We start from the raw sequence: 11,760 nt of genomic DNA, 5'->3' as shown, positions 1-11,760 counted from the left end.
GGAAAAAACATTAAATAAATATTCCACCATAGGGAAAGCTTATAATTAACTTATTCCTGGACATTTAGGCTGTTTTCAGTATATTGCTATTTATAAATAAAGCTTTGATGACTGTCTTCGTGGGTAGGGTTCTGTTTGGTTTTCATTATTTCAGCTCACTTCCTTAATGTAAATTTTTGTTGGTAGAATGAGGCTAACACTGTTAGACAAATTTTTGTGTTATTCATACCCTCTGCCAAATTTCTTTGCAGAAAGGCTGTGCCCATTTCCAGTCCCGCTGGCTGTGTATGAGGTGTCCCAGTCGCCCAGTCTCCCCTCCCTTTGAGAATCTCTTTGCTTTGCAGTTCTGATTTTAAATCTTGCCAAACCAGGCAGTGACCTGGCAGTCCTCCTTTCAAATGTTTATTTAAAGAACTTTCTAATCAAGATTGATTGATTAGAGTTTCCTGCTCCAGCAGACAGGAAGGCCAGGAAGCCAGTGCACGTTAATGACGGTTTTGTCTTGGGAGTAGGTGCAACATCTCTGTAAATCTATGGGGCTTGTTGTGAGGAGGAAGGGATTTTCATTCAGTACAACAAAACTTCAGTTACTGTATTTTTCTTTCACTACTGTTTGAACAATAAATCTTGAGCTACTCCTTCAACAGATTATTCAGCTGTTTAAGAAAACAGTTTGCAGATTACTCAATCTACTAATCTTAAATAGATTATTCTTAGTTAAGAAACACTGGTGAGGTGGGAGGACAGGAGGGAAAGGGGGATTATGAACCAAAATTGAATCCCATACATGTGTGAATTTGTCGAGATGAACCCAACGATTATGTAAAACTATAAAGCTCTAATTAAAAAAAAAAAAAAATTAAAAAGAGAAACACTGGTGGGGTAGAGTTCTTTTTGGTAAGAATAGTCCTAAAAAGATAGGATGAATCAGAATCCCTGGGGAAGTTTATAAAAATGCATCCTTGGGCTGACCTTGAGAGTCTAATTTCATTCTGGGGTGAGGCCAGGAATATGTATTTTAACAGATGCCCAGGGTGATTCTGATAAGGTGGTCTATGGACCGCATGCTGCCTTTAAAATAAACTGATAGCCTCTGCTTTTTAAAATGTTCTTAGGGACTGGAGATGTAGCTCAGTGGCAGAGCATGGTTGAGCATGTGCCTGGCCCTGAGTTTGGTCCCCAGCACCAAAACCAAACGAAGCAAAAACAATACCACCACCAAAAACCGGTGAAATGTTTGTAAACTAACGCCGTCTTACTGAAGTTGAAAGGCACAGAAAGTCAGGGTCTTTGATCAAGTTGTGTTCTGAAAAATACACTCGCTCAGCCTTGTGCCTGCTGCTCTAGCGTTGCCAGAATGCACCGACCTTGTCTTTTCCCAGAGTGCAAAAAGTCAGGCTGCGCAGGTTCCAGCCATGGTTAGACAGCTGCAGCTTGTTTATCTCACTCTGGCCAAATGCAGAGCAGAGAGCAGGAGAGCTGACTGTCTGGAGTTGCTATTTGAGAGAAAGAGACCCATCCTCTCCTCTCCTCTCTTCTCACTTCCCATGACACAACATCGTATAAGCTGTGAATCTTGATCTCCTTCCAGTCCTGGAACCCTCTCAACAGGAAACCCTTGTGACTTCTCCAGGTCCCTGTCTCATCTTAAGAAAGAGGTTACATCTCCACTCAAAGGCTGTCCCCTCCTTAGTGTCCTGACTGCTCTCCTCCCTCCTTCCTGATGGCCTCATCCACCAGTTCTCTTGTCCCAGCATCTCTCTGCATCGCCCCTTCTCTTCCACCAACAGTCACATACAGTTAGGTGTCTTTAGAGACTTTTGCAGTCCTGATTTTAAATCTCGCCAAACAGGGCGGTAAGCTAGCAATCTTTCTTTCAAATGTTTATTTGAAGAACTTTCTAATCATGATGGATTGATTAGAGTCTCCTGCTGCAGCAGATAGGAAGGCAAGGGAACAGGGCACATTGAAGATGCAGTTTTATTGTCTGGGGAGTAGGCGCACCATCCCTAAATCTATGGGCTTGTTGTGAGGAGAAAGGGATTTTCATTGACTACAACTAAACTGCAGTTGTCAATGAACATCGATCATTCATCTTGTCCCTCCTTGTTCCTATCTTTGGTTTCTCCCTTAAGCATCTTGAAAGAGCTGCTGACACCACCCACCTCTTCTTCATCCTGCCCTCCTGTCACTCACCCTCTACCTCAGTTACATCACTGACGTCCCGGTGACTGTCCTTCCTAATCACCCAGAATAACTGAATTATCAGGCTTCACTCTCTCTATGTAACATCTGGACTCTTCTGTTCATTCATTTAAGAAACATTTTTGCAGCACCATCTCAACATTCTCCCCTTGCCTGGTGTCCCCTGGCATCGCAGGGTATCACCCTCTGGGAAGCAGAATGATTCGTGATTCTTGCCCCTGCTCCACTTTTCCACTTCTGCTCCGTGTGCTTTTTACTTCCCTTTACCACCCCCCACGGTGCTTCTGGGTGACATCTTCTGCCCTCTCTCCTGCCCCCCTGTTTCTGGCTACATCACACCTATCTTCAAGCCTTACACATCTATGATTCTTCCTGACTTCTCGCCCACAACCCAGACTCACCTTCAGGGACTTTCTGCCTCTCGTCCAGGGAAACATGCCCAGGTTGACTGCTTCTCCCATCTTCCTTCAACCGTATTTGTAATTGTACCAATTGTCCCCCAGATTCCCAGGCCAGAAACCTCTGAGTCATCTTTAATTCCTTCCTCTTCCCTGTCCCCAACATCATAGTTTGGCACCAACTCTTTCTCAGCCAAATTATCTCTCCCATCACTTTGCTGTTCATTCTTGTTACTCTGAAGCCTCGCCCTCTTAATTGTGCCTCCTGATTCCGGTTCTCCCACCCCTGTTTATTGTTTGGATGTGGTTTGAGTTTGTCCCCCAGAGCTTCATCTGTTGGTGGCTTGGCCCTCATGTGGTGGTGGGACCCCAAAGTGGTGGGGCCTAATGGGAGGTCCTTAGGTCAATGGAGGTGTGCCACTGGAAGGGACCGTGAGACCCTAGTCACTCTATGGCTTCTAATTTGGGCAATGTGATTGCTCATTCCCATAAGCTCCTACTCTTCCACCATGAGGTCCTCACCAGAGCATGCACCTTTCTTCCCAAACTGTGAGCTAAATAAACCTCTTTTCTTTATAAAGTTAGCCTGCCTCGGGTATTTCATTATAGTAATTAAAAGTTTACTAGTACACCCCACTCCAAACTTCTAACACACCACTGTTGTGTTGATCCTTGATTACAGGGACCAAAGAGGGATTTTTTTTCTATCATCTCCTTAGCAAGGAGTCCTTAGAAGTGACCTGAATTGCCTGCCCTGGAAAGCAGCTGCTTAGATCCTGAGGGCATGGGTCTGGTTGACTCATCTGTGCCATGGAGACTGGTGTTAGAACTGCTCCTCTCACTCCCTCATGACTGTGATAACAGTGCCAGAAACCAGGGTCCCAGAGCCATTCTCTTCAGAGGCAGACCACTCTCGATGGCTGTCCTTCCTCTGGTTGTGGCTGAGAGAGTGCCTAAGACTCCTCTGAATAGGTCTGTCTGCAGAAGGAAGGAGCACTACCAAGACACATCCACACTGTAGACAGTTTCCCTGGGAGACATCTCCTTCACTCTGAGCTCCTGAGTGGCGACCGTCTTTTGTGATTAACTAGTCCATACATCCGTAGGCACATTTTGACTCAGTGGATAACAGAAATGTTAATCTCTCATATTTGTACAGTGCTTTATAGCTGATCTCACTAACGGTGGCCCCCACTTCACAGGTAAGGGAACAGATTTGGAGAAGCCCAGCAACTTGCCTAACATCATATATCTGACAAGCAGCGGGGCTGACTCCAGGGTAGGAGCCAAGGTGCTAGGAGGTCAGCTGTCGCCCAGCCCCCGGCACTAAGCAGGTGGAGAGTTGAAATCGAGTTGGAGCAATGGTGACCGACCTGCCCCAACTTCTTAGCCTGCCACATGCAGAGAGGCCTAAGGACAAGTCTGGCTCATTTTCGGGAGCAAATGATGACACTGAGCTATTTCTTGCCTATTTTATTGGTATTTACTTTCTCTGAGGATGAATTGTGAGTTGTGCAGTGAATTGTGATGGCTGTTGACCCCTTAGGGTGACGAGACCCCTACGGGATGACACGTGTGTGATACACTCTAAAACAGAAGTTCTTGAGAAATGCCATCAGAGCAGGGGGCGTGATGGTGAGAGCACTGAGGGAGGGACCTTCCTCAAACCTGAGTCCCTGAAACCTCATCTGGTCTCTGCCACCACTTGAGTCAGAAAGCCCTCAGCGAGGTGGCCACTTTTCTCCCTTGCACTGTGCCTCTCAGGATGGCAAAGTTGGCATTGCTCCCCACACCCCATAAGGGGCCCTCTGGTGACTCACAGGTGTGAGAAGGTGAGGGGTGTGTTGTTGATTCAGGAGGAGGAGTGGTGGCCTTGGTAATGATGAGGATGAGAGATAACATTCCACCTGGGTAGTAAAGTCACTCCCTAAAGAGACAGCCAGCCTGCACCCTGTGTGTGCTGTGCGCCGAGCTTCTTCTTAGTGCCTGATCTGTTTGTCATGAGTTTTTCCTGGAATCGGAGGTAAGGAACCCATAAACCATATCTCCTTCTCTGCTGCTCTTTCTAGATTGGTGGGGCTCTTTTCAGCTCTGCCTAAAGTAGGGAAGAGCCCAAGCAAAGCACTTGAGGAGGAGACATATTCACACATGAGCATCAGGTATCCTGAAAAATGTGAAGAGATTGAGGGACCTGCAGCCCCAGATGAGGAGCCAGGGGCTATTCCTGTATCAGCCTCAGAATCACCTGTGACCAGTGTTGTGTCTGTTGTTACATATTTTTCCCCTGTTGCTCCTAAAATTCAGGAGAAGGTAATACACTAACTGGTCGAGCCCTTGGAGTGTGCCTGGCATAGAGGAATAACCTCATAAACATCTGTTGAGTGAATGAACTCTATGTCTCCAAACCCTGGTTTCTGGTTCCTTCACCTGAGGTTGGAAGGAGGATGAGGTTGCATCTGTTTCTCCCGTAACTGTCATGGTGGTCCCAAGACCAGCAGGAGCTGATCTGACAGTTACGGTCTGAAAGATGTGACTACCACCATCGCAGACAATAACCAAGCTTCCAAGGGCAACCCAAGGTTAGGAGGGTGTGCCCATCTCAGTTGGGAGCCAGGAGAGATGAGCTCCAAAACCAAGATGGTGGAGACTAGAGATCAAACTTTATCTAAGGAGAAGGAGGTATGAGGGAAAGGAGGAAGTGGGGGCTGGGTTGGGATGCAGTGGTTACAGCTGGGAATTCGTGCTTCTTGACTTGTCCTGAAACTTATAGAGCTATCATCAGGGTAGCCAAGGTGCTGCCACACCAAAAGCTGAGAGAATGAAGTCCAGTGACCTGTGACAGTATCCAAGGTAAAGAACTGTCTGGTTGACAGGCATTGTTGGGTATGACTTTAGCAAGAATAGTTGGAAATAAGAGGTGAAGCTATTGCCTTAAAGTCAGCCTAGAAGGGTGAATTCTAAATTATTTTCCCTGATGTTATTGACATAAACTTTTTCTTTTTTATACCAGGGATTGAACCCAGGGATACTTAAACAATGAGCTACATCCCCAGCCCTTTTTTATATTTATCTATAGACAGGGTCTCCCTGAGTTGCTCAGTGCATCGTTAAGTTGCTGAGCTTGGCTTTGAACTTGCAATCCTCCTATTTCAGCCTCCCAAGCTGCTGGGATTACAGGTATGCACCACTAAACTTAAAGATCATCAGGCCAACCTGATGATCATCCTACCTATTGAGGAAAAAGAAGGGGAGCTTGAGAGAGCTGGGAAGATGTCACTGATATTTCTGGTACTCCAAGACCACATGGAGACCATGGAGTGCTTAAGAGGATGGGATCTAGAGTTAGACTGACCAGCATTGCTGTAGGACTTGGGTAAGTTACTTGACTTGGTTCAATACGTTCTGCTTTACATGATTATCTTGTCTCTGCAAAGTTCTGAGGTCCTGGCACACTCAACAGTCCTTGGGGCTGTGTCCTTACTAGAGCAGAACCTCTGCTTGCTGTTGGTTTTACAACTGCCAGACCTCTGCAGCTGCCACTCGGCCATGCCACACCATCTTCTGCGTGGGTGCCCATGTGGCTCCTAACTGGTCTCCCATCTCACCCTTGCCCCCTTCCAATCCATTTTCCTCATAGTTTCCAGAGTGATCATTCCAAAGTTCATTTCAAAGATTATTAGGACACCTGAACACCTCCCTCCTTAACCTAAAACCCCTCACTGTCTGCAGGGGAGTTACTTAAAGTCCATAATCCATTCCTCCCCTTACAAGGCCCTGCACACTTTAGCACCTGCCTACCTCTTTTAAGTCCCCAACAGGCCACACTTTTTACCATGCGACATGAGCTCTTCCCCTGCCTGCTTGTGCCTGGTGCATCCTCCCCAGCTCCCTCCTCAGCCTTCAGTCTCAGTTCACAGTCTCAGTTCGCACTTCCTGAAGAGAGCCCTCCCAGACTCACCCATCTAAACATAGCCCCATTTACTGTCATTGCACCCTGTGCTTGTTCCACATAGCGTTGGCTGCATTTGCAGTTGGGAACTTGTCTATAATTATCGATGTCTGTTTATATATGGCACGATCTTAGCTCCAGGAGGCTGGGCCATATTTATTTCATTCTTCACTGTGTATATACAGAGCAATGTCAGATGCATGGTAGGTGTTTTTGAATTAATAAATGAATGAATGAGTGACTCGCTCAGCAGGGGATGTTTCTGTTCTTCCCTCCATGAATGGGCTAGGCTGGTCTGGAAGTTTGTTTGTGGAAAGTTATGCACTGCCATGGAAACCTGGATTCAAGAGACCTGGATTCTAGTCCCAGCAGTCCCACTTCCAGGTCATGTGATCTTAAACAGGTCACTTAGAGAGCTTTGGGAGGCAGGGACCAGGACTTACCCTGGCACAAGTAGAAGTCCTGCAAGTGAATGAATAACTCAAAAGTGTGAGCTCTTTCTTCTTCTGAATTCCCCCAAATCCATTGTCAACTGGTCTTTGGGAACCCAAACCACAACGGAAGTTGGAGTATTTATATATAGTCAGTGTGTACAGCAGAGATGCCTACAATGCAGAGAGATGTCCCCCAAGAACACGACCACCTTTGTGGAGGCCTCTTGAGGAACACTTCAGAGTCTCAGGGAAAAGGCTGAGTACTCAAACCTCTTTGAAGACCTAACAAATTCAATTCATTTTGATTTGACAACTCAGCATGTGCCAGGGAGTTAACTTAGCCTAAGAGAAGGAAAGATGTACATCTGAGGCAAAAGGTTGAAATGTTGGAGGAGACCTGGCCAATGGGGTCTCAGTTCTGGCCCAAAGAGAAGCAGATCCAAGGGCTGCACAACGTGCCTATGGAAGTATTGAATACTCCAGGAAACCAGAGAACAGAGGCGGTGGCAAAAACACTTATGTGAGCATATAAAAGGCCAATTGCTTCTCAGCCTGTCCTGGTAATGGAGAAACAAGCATTCATATGTCAAATAACAGTAACAGGCCAATCTCTGCCCCAAGCTGAGCCCGGATACCACGGTGTGCAGGCGATTGCTGGGCAGGGAGCCAGGAAACAGAGCTGTCAGGTCAAGCATGCCTCTGCTCAATGGCTACGGTTGGTATTCAGGGTCAGTTCACAGTAAGCCACATTTCAAATAAACCAAGCCACAGGAAGGAAGGGGTGGCTCTGGAGAGGTGCAAGCTCCTTGGGTAAATGAATGTGCCCTGAGACAACAGAGGTTCCCACTCCATTCCTGATCCCTCCTTGCCCCACACCTCCCTGTTCTGAAATGAAGTGGCCCCTCTCCATGAAGTTTGCAAGGCTTTTCCACCTTATACCAGATGTGGAACGGTTTATCCCCATAACACCTCTGTGTCAGCCCTTTCCCATCCAGTTTGTTTTGCCATTGAGACCCTGAGACTTCAGAGCTAAAGGGACTTTACCTGATCTCCCTGGTAAAGTGGCAATAAGTGGCAATATTGATGCTAGTCTCTGATTTTAAGATCCTGCTCTTCATTGAGCCATGGACCTGAATTTGGATGATTTTCTTAACAGGACCTCTTGTCCAGGAATGCTCTCCTTTTGGGTGTCCCTGACACAGAGAGGGTTTCCTACAAGGATGGGGACAGAGGTACAGGTTTTGGGGCCCTGGGTGGCAGGTTGGGAGGCCTCTCCCAGACTGACTGACAAGGAGGTTCTCTGAGAAAAGGCCTGCAGGACCCTGTCCCTCTGGGTCCCCTGTGGCTGTGGGTCTCCTCCCCACCCTCTACCTGCTAAACAGCTCCCTAACCTGGTTGTGGCCACTCAGGGTGGCGGCCTCCCCTCAGTGACTGGGCCACTGATAATCCTGGAGATGGAGGCTTATGCCAGACCAGCTTCCTAACTGTGAGGCAAAGAAGTAGAACGGCTGGGCTTCCTCTAAGTCATTCTGCTTCAGCCACCAGGGGCCACTGTGTTTCTGCTTGCTCCTTGTCCAGCCCACCTATGTCCACCCCGTTTTCCAACCTTCACCCTGGAGAGCCAGGGCTTTCCCTAAAGGAAGCCTTTGCATGGCACTTCCTTCATAGAAACCCAGGGTTTCCCTGTGGCCCAAGGAGCCTCCCAGAGGAGGCTCTAACAACTGCCTCAGAGGTGACCCAGGCTCAAGAGAGGGTTCTGCCGGCAAGTGTGAAAGCAGAGCCTGGACTCGACCCGCCCAGGGATCCCCAAGGAACAGAACTGACAGGCCCCTCGGCTCCTAGAAGCTGCCCCAAGCGGTATGACTCACTTCTGTCCTAGAGGCTGCTTTCCCTCACCAAGGTGCTCAGGCGCCACCTCAAGCACCATTCCCACCTACTCTCGTGGCCTTGCTCCCTGTGGTCCCCTTTAGCAGTGCACAGGTCTCGGAGCTCCTGGGCATGGCCACATCTTGTCAGGCCATTATGGGGATGTGCTGCCACCCTCATCATCCTTCCCTCCTTCTCTGGGTCCTGCTTTTCTGTTTTTCCGGCTCATTCCTACCCTACTTCTTGCCCCTAGGGATCTTCTCTGCAGACCCCACTTCCTGGCTTCTCCTGAGTTTGATGACCCTAGCACTTCGAGGCTGAGTGCAGAGTTGGTACCTAACACTTTTAGAGTTGACTTTAAATCACAGAATGTCAAAATTTAAGAACCAGGCTAGAGGTGTAGCTCAGTGGCGAAGTGTGCGCTTAACACGGGTTCAATTCCTAGGACAACCAACAAACAAACTTAGGAACCTTGGGGTCAGGGTCACATCAGTCACCACGCTGCTTTTAACACAGGAGAAGCAAGGCCTGGGGAGCTAGGATAGGAACTGGTCACAAGGACCAGGACAGTTAGCAGTAAAGCCAAGGCGTGACCCAGGGCCCCTGAATTCAAGCTGCCACCACACACACACACACACACACACACACACACACACAAGGCCCTGAGAGTCAGTTTCCATGGCAACTCCTTCTTCCCCGTCCTCAGGAGAAGCCCCTGAGTGGCTGGCCATGGCTGGCTCTTCTGGCCTCCATTTCTTCACTGTATATGAGGAGGTTGAGGTTCGGGGAGGTGGGGTTTGTTTTATTTGCTCTTAGCCGAGCCCTTAAAAATTTCAAGGAAGGCAGAATATTCCACTTTACCAGCCCAGTGTCTCTTACTATCTGTAGAGTGTGTGATTCTTCCCCAGGCCTGTGAGGCGGGAAAGGACCTGGGATTCTGACTTTGGTCTGGGGTCTGACGCCTCTCACTCTCCTGGACTCTAGATCCTCCCAGAAGGCTCAGGTGACCAGAAACAGAACAAAACCCCATCCTGGAGCTAGAGGGGCAGCCTGGAAAGTGGCGGGAAGAGAACTGGGGGACCCAGAGGGGCACATCCCCAACAGGCCTTCTGCCTACCCCACCCTCTGCTATGTTCATGATGGGGAAGGGAATAGGCAGGAGGCCAAGGCCAGTGCCAGGGCATTAGCCCAAGAGGAAGTTTGTAAACCCAACGTCAGGTCAACCAGTTGACCATCCCTTGATTCATACATTTCTCACGTCTTGTCCTCTGAAATGGCTTTTCTTCCATTTCTGTCACCAGCTTTCCTGATTTTTAATCATAGTTTCTCCTCGACGCTGTCTCTACCCCTGGCTGTTGCTCTGCCTATTGCTCTGTGTAAAATAAGCCCAGCTCCCTCCGTGAGCTCCCCAAATCAGACCACCCTCTGCCCACCCCCAGACATCTCTGCTTCTCTCTGCTTGTCTCTTTTCTGTGTCTTTCTAGTGTTCTCCCCTGTCTTGTCCCACCTCTGCCCATCCACACACCTCTCTCTCTTTCCCTCCCTCCCTCCCTCTCTCTCTGACAGGTCCCGGCTTCCCTGATGGGACCTGGAAGTCCTCTTTCCCTGCCCACCCCCATGCTTCCCCAGGTGCATTACTTACTTGTGTTGGTGGCCGCTGGACCAAGGAGGCAGGAGCACAGGAGCACCCAGGGGAAACTCCTCCAGTGGGCCCCCTTCATGGTTCCTGAAAGAGTCCCTCAGTCTTCCCTGGAGAAAGCTCCCCAGCACAGAAGCAGCAGCGCGAGGAGCAGAGCCGAGCCTGTCCCCACTGGCTGCTGGCCTCAAACAGGTGTACTTCCCTGAAGGGGCCAGAGTGAGTACCAGGGAAGAGGACAAAAGAAGGCGGGGCCCAGTGCCAATCATCCTTGCCTGGTCTTTTCTTTCCTCAATCTCCACCTTCTTCCCCCACCTGGAAAAAATTACCGATACACCCATTGCTCTGCTCTCCTCACCCTGAGCCAAGGTAGGGGGTTGGGGGTGGGTGGGAGGGACATGTGAGGAAAGAGAAACTAGACATACTGGAAATGAGCTGGGCACCCTCTAGCTGTGGTCCTGGGTCCTTTTCCCCTTCTCTCAGGGTGCAGATGGCTGCAGCTACATTTCAGAAGAAAGGGTGGGAGGATGGGGAAGAATGGGGCTCTGAAGGAGAGAGATATGTAGAGTCCCTAAGAAACATGGGCATGGGGAACGGGGAGGGACCACTTGAGGTGAGGATTAGAAGTTGGAAATACCCTATAAGCCATGTTTTGGAAAGGGGTGGTGGGCTTAGACTATCTTCTCAGTGCCAGCACGTGGAAGACTCTTACTACACGATAGATTTCTCCTTCCTGGGACAGGGAGCCTGCATGAGGGTCCAGAGAGCCCAAGGCAATCAGCAAAAGGAGTTTGAGGGCTCTGGTGTGGGGAGTGGGATTGAGGTAGAACCTGGGTAGAATGTGGGTCAGAGACATAGGGGAGAGGAGGGGATGCTCCTGGAGACCTGGGCTCAGATCCCACACACCCTATTTTGACCCCCTGGAACTCAAAAACTCAAGTGTGAAGGAGCAGGGACCCCAGCCAGGGTGTGCTGGGTGAAGTTCTAAAGGTGAGGAAGAGCTATTTGTGTGGCTATGTGAGAGAACAATGGAGATTTCCCCTACTCTTTTCCACAGCATGAGTCTCTGCTTATGGTGCTTTGAGACGTGATTCCCTGACTGTGGTGTCTGTGGAGTGCTTAGCCCCAGAGCAGGGAGCTCAGGCTTGGACACCACAGAGCCCACAGGAGGAGTCATTTCTGCACACCCAGGCGCAGCCAGCCTTGCCCAACGAGGAGTAGGTGGCTGACACTGGTGCCATCTCTGAGCACCACAGAGGCCCTACCATTTTA

The sequence above is a fragment of the Callospermophilus lateralis genome, chromosome 10 (genome assembly GCF_048772815.1).
Source record: "Callospermophilus lateralis isolate mCalLat2 chromosome 10, mCalLat2.hap1, whole genome shotgun sequence".
Taxonomy (NCBI): Eukaryota; Metazoa; Chordata; class Mammalia; order Rodentia; family Sciuridae; genus Callospermophilus; species Callospermophilus lateralis.
This window is presented reverse-complemented; position numbering follows the sequence as displayed.